General features: G+C 38.0%; 1 long non-coding RNA gene across 1 annotated transcript in view; it reads right to left on the bottom strand.

The window, feature by feature from the left end:
• LOC121726144 overlaps nucleotides 1-20493 on the bottom strand; it is a 22956-nt gene extending 2463 nt beyond the window's left edge. The window contains exons 1-3 of the long non-coding RNA XR_006035489.1: nucleotides 20423-20493; nucleotides 12375-12379; nucleotides 12336-12339 (exon numbers count right to left, since the gene is read on the bottom strand). This is a non-coding gene — a long non-coding RNA (uncharacterized LOC121726144). The remainder of the gene's footprint in view (nucleotides 1-12335; nucleotides 12340-12374; nucleotides 12380-20422) is intronic.

The raw sequence follows: 20493 nt of genomic DNA, 5'->3' as shown, positions 1-20493 counted from the left end.
GCTTGCTAAAATCAAAAATGTCTCGTCTAGTTTTTCATATTATAAACACCAATGACGATATTAAATTGACAATAATAATTAACTTTAACAGACGTTGGTAAAATTAGTATTTCGAGTTTAGACCATGAAGTCAACTTATAATATCCTTAAGCCTTTATTATTTGAATAATATCAACAGGCTACAAGGTGGGTCGACCTTATAAAGCGGTTATGCGGCCATTACGTTCTTATGAGATAGTTAAAATTCTATAACAATGTAGTTACTAGTTATATGGTTAACTTTTATGTGTTATGGCATTTTTTTGAAGCACACATAACTTTAACGATCGTTTTATATGAAGTATTAATAGTTCTACACTCTACAAACTAAATACTTACTCCAATGTAAAATTAAATGTATGTCAGGCAAAGACTTAACTATTTAAACTGATGATGTCAGGTATATAAGATTTACTGAGATAGAAGCAATAGAAGCATTTTATTTTTGAATAAAAAAATTAATAGTTTAGCCAATCAAAACAGTTTTGAAAAGACACTCAAAAAGCCTGGCATTAAAACCAATTGATCGTACAGAATGTTATAACTAAAATTATAATATAACTCCAAACCTGTATCACTTCTAAGGATTACGCACGAAACATCTTAAAAAATAATCTGGCATAATCTCCAGCACATGTCAAACTCAATCAGTAAATCTTTTTGTTGGCAACACCGCACCTGCCAGCCCCCCGCGGACCAGTATTAATGCCCGCGGCCCGTATAAAAACCATACTTCTCCATACTTATTCCAACACAGGACTCCTATAAGAGTGATCCTTATGTCAACGTTATAAGGGTTATGCCATCTGAAATTCCTCTGGACGCCCCGAACCCGTAGGTCACAAAAAACTCCTAACAGGTCGTTATTTTTTATGCCCACCAAAACAGCCTACAAATGTCAAAAATATGGTATTTAAATCTTATTGTATAATTAAATTGTTGTTTGATTTACGGCTCCAGCTATTTCAAGCTTTTACATCGGCGCGCTACTTGATTTTATTTTCTAAAAATGATTCCTAGCTAGATCGATTTATCGCCCCTGAAACCCCCTTTATACTAAGTTTCATGAAAATCGTTGGAGCCGATTCCGAGATTCCAATTATACAGGGTGTAACAAAAATAAGTGATAATACTTTAGGGTGTGTACGTGTTCCTTGTAGAGAGTTCACTGTGAAAGTAGCAGCGCTGAAAGACCAAAATTTTTTTTCACTTTTGTATGGGGAAACTCGCGACGCTCGGGCCCTTGCCCATACAAATGTGAAAAAAAATGTTGGTCTTTCAGCGCTGCTACTTTCACGGTGAACTCTCGACAAGGAACACGTACACACCCTAAAGTATTATCACTTATTTTTGTTACACACTGTATATAACGAGCTTTTGCCCGCGGCTTTGCTCGCGTTAAGAAGTATTATTATATACAAACTTTCATCCCATATTTGAACCCCTTGGGGTTGGAATTTATCAAAATCCTTTCTTAGCGGATGCCTACGTTATAACATCTACCTGCATGCCAAATTTCAACCCGATCCGTCCAGTGGTTTGGGCTGTGGGTTGATAGATCACTATGTCAATCAGTCAGTATTTTCATTGTTATTTCTTTCATGCGTTAAATATATTTCTTACGTCTGGTAGGTAACCACATACTATATAACCACAAACTCTGTCACCTATAATATATTCCTGACCACAGGCTTCCAAATTTTCAAGAAAGTGCGAAAATGCACTCGCATCGTTGCTCTCTATAGTAGGTAAAGGTTGCTGCATATCTATTACCCAGGGACCACAGTATGCACTTACATCAGGTCATAGAGATCTATAAGAATTGTATTAGCGTATCAGTAATGCCAATAAAAAAACTATTCCTTAAGTATTTACTTTGGCGAATACCTGACCTAATTATTTGGCGTATTTTAGGTGTGTTTGTTGGGAGAGCGCGAAATTTACCAGATCGTGTTTACAGCACATATCACGAGCCGGGGTTTGTTGTTACAATGTTCATAATCAACCCATTAGATATATTGAAGTGCGAAATTATTTGCTAAAAGCCTAAGTATTTATTTATTTATTATGGTTCCCAACAGCATATTATGCATTTAAAAAATTACAGTCAATAGTATACAAGAATTTAAATAATATTGTACAATAGATGTGTGCATACACACTTTTATAAATTATTAGGCAACACAACATTCATATAATTAATGTTAACAACGACATGCAAAATTACGTTAAGAAATAAGTAAAGAATCAATTTCCTCGACGGTTCATTAATTACTGACCATACAAAAATTATCAAAAACTAGCGGTACTACGGAACCCTATATTGCGCGTGGCCCGACACGTACTTGGCCGGTTTTTTACAATATGCAGATCAAAACTCATAAGTCATAAGCTGCTTAGGTTCTTTGGTTAAGTTAACCGTTTTAACCGAAGTTTACGTACCTAGTTACATAAATTTCACTAACGCCTGTCAACGTGACAGCTAATATTCGTAAGTAGTTTATATAAAAAATTTAGTTCCTTCTCTTTCCTTAATACATAAAACGGAAGAGATAAAATATTTAATCTACGACTAAGTCATATTAAAGTTTAAACAGGTGCAGCCAAGGCGCTGGTGAATTCAGGACTTAACTAATTTTAGCTGAGACTTATGTCCTGAAAGACCCTACGGCATTTCTTGATATTATTATTATTCGCTATTCAACCTTTGCACACACAAAATACGAAAAACTGATTTCCCAAGGAATAATAATTAACAGCGAAGCAACAATTAGCAAATAACAGCAATCAGTCCGCCGCGCCGTCCGCGTCCGCGCAGCGCCGAGCGCGGCAGACAGGTAGCGATTAGCGAATAGCGCCCCGAGGAGCTACATGTGCGTCTTCATTCTTCATTCTCAAATCTAAATGAATCGAAATTAATACTAAGAAATTAAAGTAATTACGAGAACTACGAAAATTAGGATAGGTGAAAGATATGCAAAGAAAACTAAAGAAACGTCATATTATTAGTGAGAGAGAACAATGGAAAAATAAATAATATTGCCATAAAAATCTCGATCAGTCTGAAGGAGAGTAATTAGAAACAAATTTAAATTATACAGATGAAGCTAGTAGAAGGATGTTACAAAAGTATAATGTTGTAAATTGTAATCTTTATAACAATCTACACTTTTGTCCTATGGGAATGTCTCTACGTGGTCTCTACTCTCATGTCACATCATGTACATCACCCTGTAGTGTATAGGTACTACGAATAAAGACTAAGGAAACGTAACTCCCATACTTTTATCGTTTTAGGTTCCTTTCGAACTGTCATGTAGTTATGTCTATTGTGGTCATGTCATGTAACGTCAGCCTGCTGATACCGCCAACTGACCGCCACCGCCACCGCCACCGCAGGCCGCGTCTGTCTGGGAGGCGCTTAAATATTGCAAATGTATTGAAAATGTGTACTTAGGTACACATTTTTGACAAGTACCTATTGTAGAACATGTTTTTTGACGGAATTACTTTTCCTTAGTTTTTATTATTCGTAGAGTGTATATAATATTTAAGTTCTTAATTAATTGTATTAAGTGCTACTTTAGTAGTTTAATATCTGTTCTTGTTATAATCATTTGCATAATGTATGTTTTAATGACGCAATGCACATAACTAATAACACGTGCAAGTTGCAACGGCCATCGTTCTATTAACTTTATGATGCACATTGGCCAAAACTGCACAGAATAGTGGAAGCCTTGAGATTAATATTTGTTGTGATAAACGTTCTATTAATGGTACTATGTTACATACATAGTTAGTACTATTAGGAAATAAATATTTGAAAGGGCTTATCTAACGAATTACTGGAGTTTTTCTGTTATTTGGCACAAATAAGAAATAGACCACGTGAAGGATATAGGCTATTTTTTGTGGACTAATTTGTCTGTGAAATATCTAATTTTCGGGGGCGAAGCCGCACGGAACGTCTGTTACTGGAATATTAGGGCTATTATCAAAGGTAACGGTTGTAAAAAGATAATCTTTTATGGCCGGAAGAGTCAAACAGTGCTGAAGATAGAGCTCTATACTAATAACAACAGACCTTATATAATTCGAAACATTTCTATAATTATTATTGTTAATTTTGCATGCCCAAAAATGCCTATGTTCTGAATCTAACATTATATATTATAAGACCTATAAATGTAACGCACAATATGAACAAAATAAATTAATTTGAATTTAAAAATTTAAATTAATCACGGTACTTGTGTACGCAAGTTTCTGGATAGAATTATGGTTTCAGCCTTTTACAGTAAGTACAGAACTAAAAAACATAACATACCTAATATAATCTATAGTTATATCTTATTAAACATTCTAGTGTCACAATGTTAGGCCGCGTAGGTACTCCTCCGAAACGGCTTTACTGATTTTAACCAAATTTTTCTACGCATATTCAGTGGGTCTGAGAATCGGCCACTTGGTACTTTTTATATTGATAAGAGCATTTGTTGAATAAATAATAGTAAATTATTACAACTCGAGACTGACGGCGACCATTGACATTGGCGCTGACGCAGGTATTGAATGAATTGTGGCGTGTAATATAAGTTATTTTAAACTGATATTAGGTACAAGGAAAATAAAATAAATATTTTCAATTACATCGGCATTTGCACATTTTTTGCTACACGGTTGACTTATTTACTACAGCTTATTGACAGTAATTGGACTTAGAGCACTGGCATTCTGACCACACAAAGTACCTACAATAAACAAATATTCCCGCTAGCAACACGAAGTTCAAACGTTCTAATTGACATTTCAAAATGGCGCCCTTTTAAATGTCATAACGGCAATCCATATTCCATGTTTGAATTTTTTATTCGCCGATAGGATCGCGTGTTCTAAATGCGAATTGCATTCGATCTAGCCGCCCACAGGCTTCGCAATTAGTCTGCCCTAGCCTGCCTACCACGTTATGAGCAGTGTTGCCATAGCAATTAATAACCTTTAATACGTTACTGTGTCGTGAATGCCTTAGCATTTGTGTTTAATGGACTTTTCTACGTTTTCCTAGAATCTAGATTCTAGATTACAGATAACACAGTTGCAATTATAGGTAAGACCATTAGTAAGTATAATCTTTTGACTTTACACCTGCGAGACCACCTACTGTTATGCTCGGTATCAGATCTAGCACATCTAATTATAGGTACTTACTAGATCACCTTGCTAAACCCGTTGCAATTTATAAATAAAAAATTTAGTACTATTGTTCAAACAAGTTAATACTATTGCAAGATTAAGTATGTCATAAAAGATTTATTGCGTCTTGAATATTGTAATTTGTTATCACATAATCACTATAGTGAAAATAATTTAAGTTGGCACCAGTGGTCATTGACCTTTCCAGTCTAGGAGTGAGTAGGAGTCAGCTATGTAAGAATGCTCTCATAAAGACACAGACTATTATACATTTATCGAAAAACCTCTTGGTAATTCTTAGTACTTATGATAGTCTCCAACTACATATTTATGAGGTAAAGTGATATAATTCATACAGTGTTCACATCGTATATAAAAATACAATTTCACCCTTATGCTAAATACTCACATACGGTTTTGCTCGATCGAGCAATAACGTCGAGCAAAACCCGCGGCTCGCGCTTTCGTCCACACATTCAGCATTGCTCGATTGTTTTATTCTAAATCGATATATTTAATTCCATGGTGCCGGCTCCGGCCGGACGGAGGCCGGCCGGCGAGCCTTCGAGCTGTCAGTTTTGCGTTCCACACAGTAATTATTACTCGATTTGGAGTAAAACTACATCGAGCAAAACCGTATGTGAGTACTTAGCATAAGACTAGAAACACTTCATTGTCATTTGTGGTTTGTATGATGATAAGTTTTTGACAGGGAGTCAATGACCGCTACAGACAGAATTCCGCGACTCGCGAGTGAAGTATACATAGTTTTTATCTACATATCGGAAGCCGCAACCATTAATAATGTTGACATTTCAATTCTGGCGCCAAAACTGTCCATAGACAAGCATTTGTCAAAATGTCAAACTGGCACGGAACTGTCAATGAGTTATCCATAACTGCAGCTCGTCAATCGACGGTAGTAGATAAAAAACAAGGACGACAGGCCTGCTGATATATTGTGAAGGTAGATTTTGATTAAGTATCCATAGAAAGAGTAGGTACAACTACGGTTGAGCTATTGTAAATATAGATTCACAAAAAAATACTAAAGGTTTATGGACTCATTTTGTAAGAGAATGTAGAGCTAAAGTAACCGACATTACTGGATTTACTTTAAGTAATTAACAGACACTTTAACACTCCTTCAGCTATCGTTTAATTTCCGGTCAAGATTAAACTTGTAAAAAGATTAAGAATTGTCTATTGCTAACGCATCGGTGGCACGATAGAGTTGGTGGTTTCCCAAAACCGCGGCATTAGCAACATCAGCCGTTCATCACCGCCGTAAAAATCGTCCAAAACTGGCAGACAACAATGGCGGCATTTGAATTCAATGCTTTATTCCTTTTGCCACATCCATCCTCTGCATCATTCGGACGGGGAATAATACCTTCATTTACTCAGTGCTCGATGCCGCCTTTTTATCGGGCTACCTGATTAAAAACCATTGTATTGTAACGTTAATTTAGTGACTACATAATTAATTACGTCGTCAGTGGGGTATTTATCACATTTTGCTAATCTTAAAATTTGTCTATGGTCGGTTTAACTGAGCACTCGACAGAGTTAGGAGTTAAGACATTAGGCAAGAAGTTAGCGAAATAGTTTCTTGTTGGTTTTTTGACTTGAGAATCGTTAGTCGTAGATTAAAGATGATGTAGACTCTACATATCTATTGCAGAGGATAGCATACCATACCGATTTTTTTGTTTATGTTCAGTAGTCATTAGTACATGATATTTTCCTTCTAAGATAGGCTTGTTCAATTGTATCATTACTACAATGATCTGGTAGAGTTTCAGTTGCAGCTTGCCGTCACCTGCGCCGGAGCCGTCATCGCTCAACTTAATTGTCGTCCGTTATGAACGAGCACTTAGGTATTAACAAAAATGCTAAGGAGCTAAATTTAGGTTTATCAAAGCAATCACAAAATAATAAAAAATACTTAACTATTTTCTTGGCTAAAAAAATAATATGCTTATAATTTGATTTCCCTAATTTACTCCTAAGTTTAAACATAATTTAAAAAATCATGTTCTTCGATGATAAATCTGTAGACTGTAGAGAAGTTGCCTAGGTAGGCAATAAAATATTAAACATAGAGAAGGTAAACACACTAGAATTTACCAACCAAAAAGTACCATAAGAATTTCTTAATATAGGCCGGGGGTTTTCTAGTTTTTCAGTATTGTCGTGAGTCAGGGCACCGCCATGTTTGATCACGAAGGGAGCAATTTGTCGGGGGCGTGTGCGTACTGCGTACGTAATTGGCGGTCAGCTGGTGATAAAAAGCACTTGTTTGTCCCCTCGTGTCCCCGCCTCGGCGCCTCCGCCCCAGACGTTACACCATAACACCATAGAGTTAGACTATAGGTGAACAAATTTTCTAACTTTTATTATTTCATCAACTAACTAATGCCCGCATTTATAAACCGTTCTTACTGCTAAGATTATGATGAACATCTTTGGGATGCTGTTTTAAAATTAACTGATTGTACTCAAATACTGTTAGTACTTGTGTGTGGCGTTAGGCGTATCCAGTGTTGCCACCATGGTTTTTGAAAAAGAGCAACTCGACAAGCTAGAAAGAGCTAGATTTAGCAATTTTTGCTATCAAAAGAGGAGCTAGAAAGAGCTAAAAAAGCTTCAGTGGCGGAAACTGTGTTATTATTCTGTGCTCGCAGTTGTATTTGCATATGTTTCGGGCTATAAGAAATTAAAAATCTTTTTAGGGATTGGTAGGTCCATTTTTCCTAACTTTTCGCACACTTTCTGTAACAATAATACTGCAGACAAGACAGAGATCACTCCACTCTACTTTTTTTGAATAAGTTACGAAAACAAATGAAAGAAATGTTCGCTCGCTAATCGATCTCTCGTCAATCCCCGCGTTCCAGATGACGTTAGAAACGCTCACGCTCAAGACCGTAGTTTTTCCCGTTCCACTAGCATGTGAGCGTCAGTGATACAAACCCAAGTGGAACGGATTATGGATCGTTTTGAGCGTTTTGAGAAAAGTTTAAAAAAAGAACTATAATTTTTTTTATACATAAGTACATTGAACCGAACTTGGATATTACGATCCTTTTCTTCAAGTCGTAAATAAAAGTAATTTTATTGTTTATAGTTACATTTATTTTACAAATAAAATACATAATATTATATTTGTTTCGGTTTTAGTATTACATTTTTTTACTTAAGTAATCATATTTTAATATAGTTAAACTTTTATTATATTTGAGTTTTCACATTGAATCATATTTTAATAACAAAACCATATACTTTGAATATTGACTATTGTCACAATATACATAAACGTTAGGTAACAATACCGCATAATGCTTAGTCAAGTACGAATAAATCAACAGGTATAGGAGAGATGAAAATTAGTATTTAGTATTAATTATTATAATGTTTTATAAGAAATCTTTCGACCTTTCATTTAAAACAATTTATTTTCCAATCAAAGTATTTCATTAAATGTTATTTAATTTATTTAAGTAATATAAATATTATTTGTAATGAAATAATATAAAGTTTTTTTGTCTCTACTCTCTCCTGAAAACTTTCCGAACATGGCTTTCGCGATATAATTACGTTAAAATTAAAAAAAAAACTAGAACGCCCACTTTGACCCATCTTCGTCGAGGGTCGTTTTGAGCGAAAATGATGACGTCATGAGTGACGTCATAGCCGCGATCAAAACGACCACGGTCGTCAAATGGAACGGCAGAAGGGGACGTTTTGAGCGTTTTGGTCAAAATTAACGTCATCTGGAACGCAGCCAATATTATAAGTTTATAACACTGCGAAAAATACAAACACTAAAATAATATTACGATGAGCAAGTTGTGATTACATTCTAAATTACTCGGTTTATACTAAGATAGAGAATTGGGGGATTTCCCAGTAGAGAAACAGTAGGGTTACCAGAACAAAACTAATATTTTACCTAATTAATAATTATGAGTGACGAAATCTATGCTACATGCCGCGCATTGTTTCATAAGTCGTTAAGCACGGAGCGAAATTTCGTATCACATAGCGAAAAGAGCTAGATTGCTCTTTTGGGGCAAAATCATCAAAAAACGAGCTCGACTATAGAAAAAAGTGCTAGATCTAGCTCTAAAGGAGCTAAGGTGGCAACACGTACCCAAAGGGTAAAAACGGAACCCTATTAGTACTGAGACTTCGATGTCTGTCCGTCTGTCCGTCTGTCCGTCTGTCCGTCCGTCCGTCCGTCCGTCTGTCTGTCTCCAAGCTGTAACTCAAGAACGGTAATAACTAGAGAGTTGAAATTTTCACAGATTATGTATATCTGTTGCCGCTATAACAACAAATACTGAAAATAAAATGAAGTTAATATTTTAGGGGGGGGGCTACAAGAAACGTGATTTTTTTGGCCTTTTTTTACTCGTAATCAATAATGGTAACAGCTAGGTACTTGAAATTTTCACAAAATTCTTAATTATATTTGTACTTTAGTAATTAATAATAAAATTAAAATAAGGTAAATATTTAAGGGTAAAAATTGTGCTTTTTATGGGAGCCCCCATAAAAAAGCACAATTTGTTTGTCTACTTTCGCTCCATACCGGTACGGAACCCTTCGTGCGCGAGTCCGAGTCGCACTTGGCCGTATTTTTTTAAGTGTGGTCAAACCTTGATTTAAATGATGTCGAATTTGGTATCAAACTAATAAGTAATAACCAAATACTAACGCTGAGAGCGTATCAGCCAAGATTGCCTACTTTATAGTAGAAAATTGAGAATACGGGCCGAGCGAGTCACATGAAAGTTATAACCATGTTGGAACTATGCTCACACATACCGACACTAATAATTTATTAAGTATTAATATTATCTAATATAGACACTCTTAAAATTATATTTATTTTATTAAGTATATATATAATTAATTTTACATATACTTACGTACTATGATGGTATTAGCACTAATTATACCTTGTATTTTACGAGGACTCCAATTTTATAACACTCTGAAAGATACCGTAGTAAAAGTTGCTAATTTATAGATATACCCACCTACAACCCACCTAAATATAATAATTAATATCTTTCCCGGGCATAAAAGCGGCAATTTCGTAGCCTTCACACACTGACTACAATTAATTAAGTTCTAAATTCAAAAATTCAAACAACCACCATCAAGTGTCACTGCGAATCATAAAAGATAACCTCATTAGCACCTTAATTTCGAAAAAATAAGTAATTAAAAACATATGAACAAGATCAAAACATAAATTACATTAATTATTATTTAATATAATTAGGCGTACACGAATTAATAGTGTGATAATTTTTCTATAAACAGGTAAATTATTTTCGCGGCCAGGAGGTCCGCCGGGCACACTAGCTCGGCGCTCCGACAGAGGGGTCACCGGGTGAGTGGATTTTTTGAATATTTCTATAGTGCAAAAAGCAGGTGCCGAGCTTCATTTACATAGGTAATTTTATATAACTGCCAGCTGTAGGACGACAAACATCTGCGTATAATGCAATAAATGATAATAATGATGTCCTCGCTTTATACTCCTCGTAATGTATTGCTTTGTATTTTGTGGACCTCCTGACCTCATTTATTCGCGTGGTATGCCGACAGCCGCCAGTAGATATTACTACGGCTCGCGAAAGCAGCTCTATCCTCCTTACTATAAGACTATGCCCAATATTATTCTTATGACGCTGTTTTAATTAATAGGTACTGTACTTAATTACTGGCGAATAAACTGAGTGCGAATGACAAACTTACTTGAGAGGCTGTTGCTTTCGTTTCTGATAGCAAAGATAGTACTTTGCGAGGAACGAGTGAAGAAAGATCGTCTTATAGTAGCTTTTTGGGCTTGCTGCTTGAAAGACAACCGATGACATCGTAAAAAGGGACACGCATGGTCTGAAAATAACCCCATTAGATTTGTTCAATACCAAAATATAGTGATGGTATAAGGTACTCGTAGTACCTAAAACCTCTTCCTAACTCGTCTACGTTCGGTCTCGCTCATGAGTCATGACGCTTAGGGGAAGGATTCGCTATACATAGCACACTTTTTGGCTATCTTCGGACGACATCTCTCTCCGAACTGCTTGTGGTAAATTACGGAATGAGCCGCGGCTTCCATTGTATGCAGATCGGGCCATGATTTGCATCAAATTTCAAACAAACTGCCCCACCTAATTATAATAAACACATATGCTAACATGGTTTAGGTATGCCCGCTGGAACACAGCGAGCCAACTTCTAAACATGTATATAGGATAGGTATGTTAGTAACATATAGAAGCTGCCTGGCTGTTGGCTCATAATGGGTACTATTTTGGAGAACAGGCTACGACCTGGATTCTACTATGCTACTATTATTGCAGGAACTGAATCAAACACGGAATGAAGCTGTAATGTTGCATAGAAGATTCGGGGTACTTGCTGAATAAAATGGTTTGCGGTTGAAGAAGCTCAACTCGTTATAAATGGTTATCTACGACTGCACGTACTAAAAAGTTATATAGACGAAGAGTATTTAGGTCAAGACTTACTTCTAAAATCTGTGGTCAAGACTCAAGAGAAATATATTTGTAAATTTAGTCCGAAGTAACCGTCGCGTTTAGTTACATATTTTAGATACACATTTGAGATATTCATAACGAAGAGAGCCAGCGCCTATAAATCTGCCGGCTGCCAGCCTGCGGAGCGGCCACAGCTTAATCATAAATAAGTTGAGCTTCGTGGGGAAATAGAACTTCCTTTACAGACTGCTTGTGATTTTAGTAGCCTTTTGGTTTGGTTTGATCGAATTGTGTGCAAAACTTCATCTGAACCGTGCCACAAAATCGATGATATACTGAACGGAATCGAAAAATGGTTGGAATCTAGTGCGAATACCGCTCAATACTAAACAGGCCGAACTCAAAAGAAATTACCTGTCTCCTGTCTTTTGACTTGATTTAGACTCTACATACGATGTTTATTGTCCATCTACATCTAGGAAGCCTCGTGTTAATGTCTCGACCGCGGGATAACATCTGCTGATGTTTCCAACAGAAACAATAGGCCATCGGCGAGCATCCACAATGGCATGGCACATTACTCAGCCGCTCGTTAACGTCCAGCCCTTTCGAAACACTAACTTTATCAGTCCTCCCCCGTCAAATATCTTCCATCTCGAAACTATATCTCGTCGGACAATAAGAGCGCGCGTCCCCGGGAGCCCAGATGCGTATCGGCGCGCCTAAAAGCGAGGAATGATATGATTTTTTTTTCGCCCGCGAATTGTCAACCTGAGACGACGGGCGATTTGAATACGGATTTGAATATAAAGGTCGGCGCTCGCGTGTCGCCGCCATACATCAAGCCCGAGGGCTTTAAGTCTTCCGAGCGCTTTTCGGACACAAATAAGCGTCCGTCGACTGCCGCGCATAATACCAGGACCTGGGAAGATATGCGCTATTTATGCGATTCTCGTTTGTTTTGAAACTATTCGCGGGGCTGCGTATGTTGAAGCGTTCCAGGCGTATTGGTGGAACGCGCTGAGGTGATCGTTTAAAAAATTGATAGCGTGTTAAAGTCGATATTACGGGCGCGACATCCACCGCCCACGACATCGTATCGCCGCCCGCCATAACTCATTTGCCCACAATTACAACCATTAAACGGGCCGCGACTCTTTGATATTCTCCATCTTATTTATTGTAGCGAACTTATTAGGATGCTGTGGCATTAATGATGACAGATGAGATACCGTATCGCGGCTTAATGCGTTGTGTATCGGGCTGGAGAGTTTAGTCGTTGAAAGAAAAAAAGGCGGATGATATACGTTCATGCCCGTGACAAATTTTACATCCACTATTACTATTACTCCTCTATTATCTATTAATTCCATTTTCAAATTATGATTATCGTCTTGTTCTTTTAATGGCTGTCTGTTCAATTAATTATTGTGATACAAATTGTAGAGTCTTACTTTTTTGGATTTTTGTGTAGATCACTAACGCAAGGCGAAACCCGAAAGAATCGGTACTCACGTCGTTTGGTCCGTTTCTTGTACTAGTAGTAACTATTATCTATATTCTATTGTGTTACTAATTCGATTAAAAAACTCGGACCGAAACTTACTTGGTTACAACTTTGCAAGACTTGAAGGCAACAGTGTCAAAAAAATTATTGTAATTGCTAGATGACACCTGCAACTCCGCTGCGCCAAAATTCTTATATCGCTCGGGAACCGTAAATTTTTTCGGGATAAAAAGTATCCTAATATGCCCTTCTTGGGACTCAAAGTACTTATCTCATCCATACCTTTCAGCAAAATCGATTCTGCGGTTTGGGCGTGAAGAGATAACAGACAGACATACAGATACACACTTTCACATTTATAATATTAGTATGGACTAGGGAATGCAATCCCGATCCCGCGGGATCCCGATCTCGCAAGATCTCGTGTAATTTTTCGGGATCAATCCCGACGCATCATAATATAACGAGATCCCGTTCGAGATTGACGGGGTTGGGCGGCAGTGGTCAGCGGCGCTACACACGTCTAAAAGTCCTTTTGCACGTATATCCACGTCCACGAGCTTAGACAAATTAGAGTCTACCATAAAAAAGAAATGGATTTATTTCAGTGTGGAGGAACAAGGGGCCGATTTTTGCAGTTTGCATATTATAATTGCTTCGCCACGCTGTAAATTTGCCAACCAGTGTTGAGTCGGAGAGGGCATTCTCAGCTGCGGGGTACATTGCAACGGACATTAAATGCCGTTTAGCAGATTACACTATTAATACCCTTTGTTTTTTAAGGAGTAATTTTCAAAATCGCTCGTAGGTAACTACTTCCTAATTCCCTTGAAATATGCTTATTGTTTTGATTACCTAATTTACCTATGTTAATTTCCTTAAAACCTGATAATTATTTAGTCGGTAAGATTATAAAGAATAATTGTTTTTATTTTCTTTCGAGTAATATGTTATTTTAGTTACCCTCACTATCACAAACAAACAATTATTAGCTTTTTCAGTCATCCGAATTTAACATTTTTTTAAGTAGACGGGATCCCGAAAATTCCGGGATCTCGCGGGATTGATATTTTTAATCCCGCGGGATCTCGAATTTGCAATCTCGAGTCGGGATTGCATTCCCTAGTATAATAATAATAGCTCCCACACCGGTTTCGGTGATGGTGGCTGGTTTCATTGAAACCAGGCCAGCTACGCAGGAGTAATTTTATAGTGCCGAAGTGTGTGCGCAGTACACAAGAGCACTCTCTATTCCTTTACTCTCATACCCAGTGGGCCAATAGACCGACACGACCGGCGAGAGATCAGACGCAGGACCGACTTTTTACATGCCCATCCGACGCATGGATCATCTTACTTGTCAGACAATCAGGTGATCAGCCTGCACTGTCCTAACCAAACTTGGAAATAACATGTTTCCAACGCGGGAATCGAACCCGAAGTCCCGAAGAACCCGAGTCAAGAGCCGCGCTCTATACCACTAGACCACGGAGGAGTTAAATTTCCTAATATGGACATAATATAGGACATAATAATATAGTTAATTCCCTAGCATGGACATAATATAGGCACACACCTTATATTCTGTAATGAGCACTTCTAGCTAGAATAAATATAACGATACGCGAAGACAAAAATTTAATGTAGAGACTATAGAAACCATAGAGTCTAGACGAGACTCGAGGCATTCTATTCCCCAATCCTTTTAAGTACATTTCAACCTCAGAACAGCTATTACAACCGTCGCCACAGAATAATATAACATATTAATTGTACCAACCGTCGCTAAGTTTTTCAGTCGTTTACTTTCATCCTACTAGTAATATCTAATTAGGTATAATATTCAACTCCATCTGCATAGATAGGCTTCATGCCTATCTATGCAGATACTCCATCTGATGTAAAAATAGGTTTAGCAAATAATAATTGCCGCTAGCTGTATTATGCTATGTATAATAATAATCGTAGCTTACCCCCTGGCTATCATGTGCTATCAGCGGAGACGAATGAGATCCTTTATCATTCGTAACGCGATGTTAACGCTTATCTAATTTAATTAATAGTTACCTCGCTCGACCACGCGGGGTCGCCTTAATTATTAATCAGATAATTAAAAGATTACCGTAGCATAGCGAGTAGCGACTCTTAATTTGCATCTTACAAATAACTCGCGTTAAAACGAATTATTCTAAACAACGAAAACGAATTCGATATTCGGAAACGTAACATGATCACACGTACTTCGAGATAGGAGGGAACTTTTTGTATAAATCTTTGGTATAAATAGAGTCATAGACAAATCGGTCTAGATCGAATCTAATTCAAATTTAAACGCAGCGCGCTGGAACATGTTGTTTTCCCGCGTTTAATTTAATTTTAAATTCAGAATGTCGCTCGACACAGCACCCCGCGGCGTTATAAATGGTGTTCATATATTTAACATCAGTCCGATGATATCTCTTTCAATTTTTGAAAGGATTCCGATTTCCGACGCAACGTGGCGGCAAATTAATAATAATAATAATATTAATGTTAAAACCGGCCAAGGTGAACTAAATATGCGAAGGAGTTAAGAGGATACCACAGCGGCTAGAGAAATGAAAAAAAAGTACGTGTAATATCTATAGCTGTCTCCCTTACCTCAAGCCTATACCGCAGAACGCGATAGAGACAACTGCAGAAAATCCAGAAAATCAACTATTCGTTGTCCCCTGATTCCTTCTCCAAAACTTAACCGATTTAAGTACTTTTTTCATTAAAGATTAAAAAAAGGCTTGAGCTGTGTTCCTATGTTTTGCTTTTTTTGTATAATCTATCCAAATCGGTTTTCTGGACGTTTGAACACAGTGGAAAATCTGGCCATTTTTTTGGGTTTTTGAACGTTCATATCTTATTTAATAATTAAATTATGAAAAAAAAGAAAACATAGGGACATTGTATTAGTGGCCGTAGATATTCAGGAAAAAAATTATAACTCTACTAGCATTATCCAGGGAGGAAACAGGGGACAACGTTTGTATGGAAAAAATGGTGGTGTGGAATCCTCTTAATAAGGTGCACCCCTAATGGGATTTATTGTTATGAAAATTACATTTTGGGATTAGTGTCTTGGTATAATATTATTGTGATCTAATATATGAATGAATGGATGAATGAATACTTTTAAAAAATAAGTCGGGTTTTCCTTCCTGACGCTATAACTCCAGAACGCATGAACATAAATGCATGCGCAAAATGCGCTATAGCACACTATTGCCGGGTCGAATCGCATCGCATTGACGGATTTCAACGCTCACTGTGCCGGGGCGTGCAGGGGCCCCGGGGCGGGTCGCAACGCATTGACGGATTTTGAGCCGAGGCTTGCCGGGCCACATCGCATCACATCCACGCGCCGCTTGCTATAGCACACTGTTGCCGGGACGCAGCGGGTCTTGCCGGGGCGCAGCGGGTCTTGTCGGGCCGTGTCGCATTGACGGAAATCCGCCGAGCAAAAATCCGCGCCGATGCGCCCCGGCACAGTGTGCGATACGCGCATCCGCTTCCATACAAATAATTGTATGGAGGCGGAATTTTACGATGCGCCCCGGCACGCTGAGCCCCGGCACGGCCTGTCTCAGTGTGCTCACTCCTATAAGCGTCTACAAAATTTTCCCGCCTGTCATGACTTTCTTGACGCACTATAGTATTATGGATGCACTGACCTCCATTATACATGTTTAATGGAGATCAGTGTATGGATGTCATGGATTAGCATTTTATGATATTTTTTTTATCTATGGACGCTTCACACCACGTCAGTCTGGCCCCGCGTTAAGTACCTGAAGGACTTGTGTTACGGGTGCCAGACAACGGAAATATATTTAATACTTTTATACTATACATATATTTAAGATTTTTATTATAATCTGATACACACATTTAATACACATCCATGACCCAGGAACTTTGAAAACTTTTTGTTCGGTCGCGTCGGCGGGATTCGCACCCGCGACCCCCGGCTTGAGCTACCAACAGCCCACCAACTGCGCCACAGAGGTCGTCAACATTTTTTTATTTTTTTATTTAATCATTTATTCTGCACAAGAAACATTTACAAATAATATTTACACACAGTAAGACGACACAAAGGATCTGCTTATTTCTAATAGAAATCTCTTCCAACAGCCCCACGGAGAAAGATTGGATTAGGATAGCAGATAGGACGTGCACAAATATAAATATAAATATAAATACTACTAATAATATTATAAGCAAATAAACATTGACAACATTCTTAAAGTATTTACAGGTACACTTGGGCGTCTAGCAGTGGGAACTGGGAAGCAACTGTCAAAAATGTCCGTCACTGGAAGACAATATTTGTCCACTTACCGCGAAGAATATAAGCTATGAAAGCGGCCAAGCCGCGGCGGCCAGGCCGCTGCGACCATCGAGATAGATATAACCTTAGTATGAAACCGCCATAGACCACGCGCACCTCGATGGCCGCCGCGGCCTGGCCGCTAGTGCGCGCCCGGGCTTACTCTTTCGGTCAGGTAGACTTTTGAGAACTGAATACCTCCTAAAGTAACCGCGACCGAAACCATAGTTGCTGGTGGTGGTGCTCACCTCTGTAAAGGTCACAAACAGGTGAACTTTCAGCTTTCCGAAACTGAGGAAGGTCTGGCAGTCGTGAGTCGTGAGTGACGTGACTCGTGAGTCGCTTTGGACCACTAATAAATATCAAAGAGTTTTAAGATCGAAAAGATTTAGTCAAAAATACGAGCGTAGTGGTAACTATTAGGTACTATCGGATGTAATTGCCAGGAGAAATTCCAGGCAGAAACTCGCCGCTAACCCAATGCCATGTCAAATTTAATTTAATTTAATTCCAAGGTTTAATCAGACAAACGATTGTCATTCATTGCTATATTATCATATTATTTTTACTAAGACACTTTTTGATTTGATTTGATTTGAATGCCTACAAAAATATTCTAAGCAATCGCACATGTCTCATAAGATGTGCGATTGCTCAGAATATTTTTGTACCAAAACCACACTACGTCTGGTTTTGGTACAAAAATAATGCCATGTCAAATTTAACTTAATTTAATTCCGAGGTTTAATCAGACAAACGGTTATCATTCTTTTTTTATGAAATAAGGGGGCAAACGAGCAAACGGGTCACCTGATGGAAAGCAACTTCCGTCGCCCATGGACACTCGCAGCATCAGAAGAGCTGCAGGTGGGTTGCCGGCCTTTTAAGAGGGATAGGGTAATAGGGGAGGGTAGGGAAGGAAAGGGAATAGGGGAGGGTAGGGAAGGGAATAGGGTAGGGGATTGGGCCTCCAGTAAACTCACTCACTCGGCGAAACACAGCGCAAGCGCTGTTTCACGCCGGTTTTCTGTGAGAAAGTGCTATTTCTCCGCTCGAGCCGGCCCATTCGTGCCGAAGCATGGCTCTCCCACGTATATCAATGGTTATCATTCATTGCTATATAATATTATTTTTACTAAGACACTTTTTGTACCAAAACCACACTACGTGGCCCCGGTCACAGTACCTATAGCAATATTAGTGGGATATGTCATATTGCTATACTGTGCCCCGGTATTGCTAGAGTCAATTTACTTTCTCACTTTTTGCCATCAGATTTTGGTAGACCTAACTATTTTTTATTTTTTTATTTTATCATAGCCTTAACTATAACCATAACTTTGACCGTAACTATAGTTATATCAAAGCCTCTGAGCCAATCAAACTATTTTTTTAATTGCTATTTTTTCAGGTTTTAAAAATATTTTAAATATAGTCATAAAACCTCATATACTTAAATAAGGCTTATAGCATTATAAAGTTACTAGCTGTCCCGGCAAATATTGTTTTGTCATATTATAAAGTATTTCGCCCACGAAGCTAAAACAAAGATTTCGCCCATATTATTTTAACGAAGTGACTAAATATAATAAGTACGGTAATTGGTACCAATGGCAACGTCCTTCGCTATCCCGTCGCACAAAGTACAATGGTCGCCGTCAGTCTCGAGTTGTACTGCCTAATTTACTATTATTTATTCAACAAATACACAAGTATCAATATAAAAAGCCGATTCTCAGACCTACAGAATATGCATAATATAACCGTTTCGGAGGAGTACAGTAACTAGCATTATGACACGAGAATTTTAATTAATAAGATAAACAATCAAATATTTTTTAAGTTACATTACATTTTTTAAGTTATACTACAGTCTGTCAAAAAAGTCATGAAATTAAAAAGTGGCAACAGCGTAGTGTCATCCCTTTCAAATCAATCTAAGAAAAAAGGGACCTAGGTAGGTACCTTATGCCTGTTTTCACCAACGGTCTCCTAACGCTAAGTGTTCCCTAGCGATCTTTGCGGGTCAAGTATCTCTTAAAACAAACACATTTTAAAAAAAAGTAATGTTTTGCAAAAGTTCTTACGCCCTAAGGACGAATGTGACACACAAAAATTCGTGAAATCTTGAAGGATATGTACCCTTAATGGCCGCTAGGGGACCACTTAGCGTTAGGAGGCGGTTGGTGAAAACAGGCATTAGGCCCATGTTTTTGGTCAGTACTTAAGATGCGACCCGGTCTCAAGACGCGGTTCGGCTCTGTGATTGGTTTAAATTTTGACAGCCAACCAATCACAGAGCCAGTAGGCCTACTACGAAACCGTTACGAGACTCAAACAATCGAATGAGAAAGCCGCGCCCCGCTCTAACAACGTCATTTCATAGGATGCGGCATTCTCGTTCAATTGTTTGAGTCTCAAAATGGTTTCGTGGTACAACCGTGTCTTGAGACCGAGATGCAGCTTGAGTTCTGACCAAAAATACGGGCCTAAATTTCTGTGGTTATAACGGTGCTGCAGCCTGCAAGATGTTTTTGTATTATTTTCCTAAAATTGTGTTACATGGGTTTTTAATGTGTAATATTAGTATGATATTATCCATTAGATATTCGTTATTGTGCACAAGCGTGGGAAACTTATGTAATATCCAGAAACGTGCTATTTTGTGTTCCCTCCAAAACAAAACCATTGAAAGTTTCAGTAAAGCGTCCTACCACTTTACTGAATCGACTGACTTGACTTCCTGACCTTTACTTAGACTTTGAGTAGACTTTACACCTGACAATATAGAAAAACGCAAAGACTTCTATTTAAACTGATGTAGACGGGCCATACGCACCAAATTGTCCGCCGTTCCAATAGAGCTA

Source organism: Aricia agestis, chromosome 4 (genome assembly GCF_905147365.1).
Source record: "Aricia agestis chromosome 4, ilAriAges1.1, whole genome shotgun sequence".
Taxonomy (NCBI): domain Eukaryota; kingdom Metazoa; phylum Arthropoda; class Insecta; order Lepidoptera; family Lycaenidae; genus Aricia; species Aricia agestis.
The sequence above is the reverse complement of the archived record's forward strand: the minus strand, read 5'-3'. Positions and strand labels throughout refer to the sequence as shown.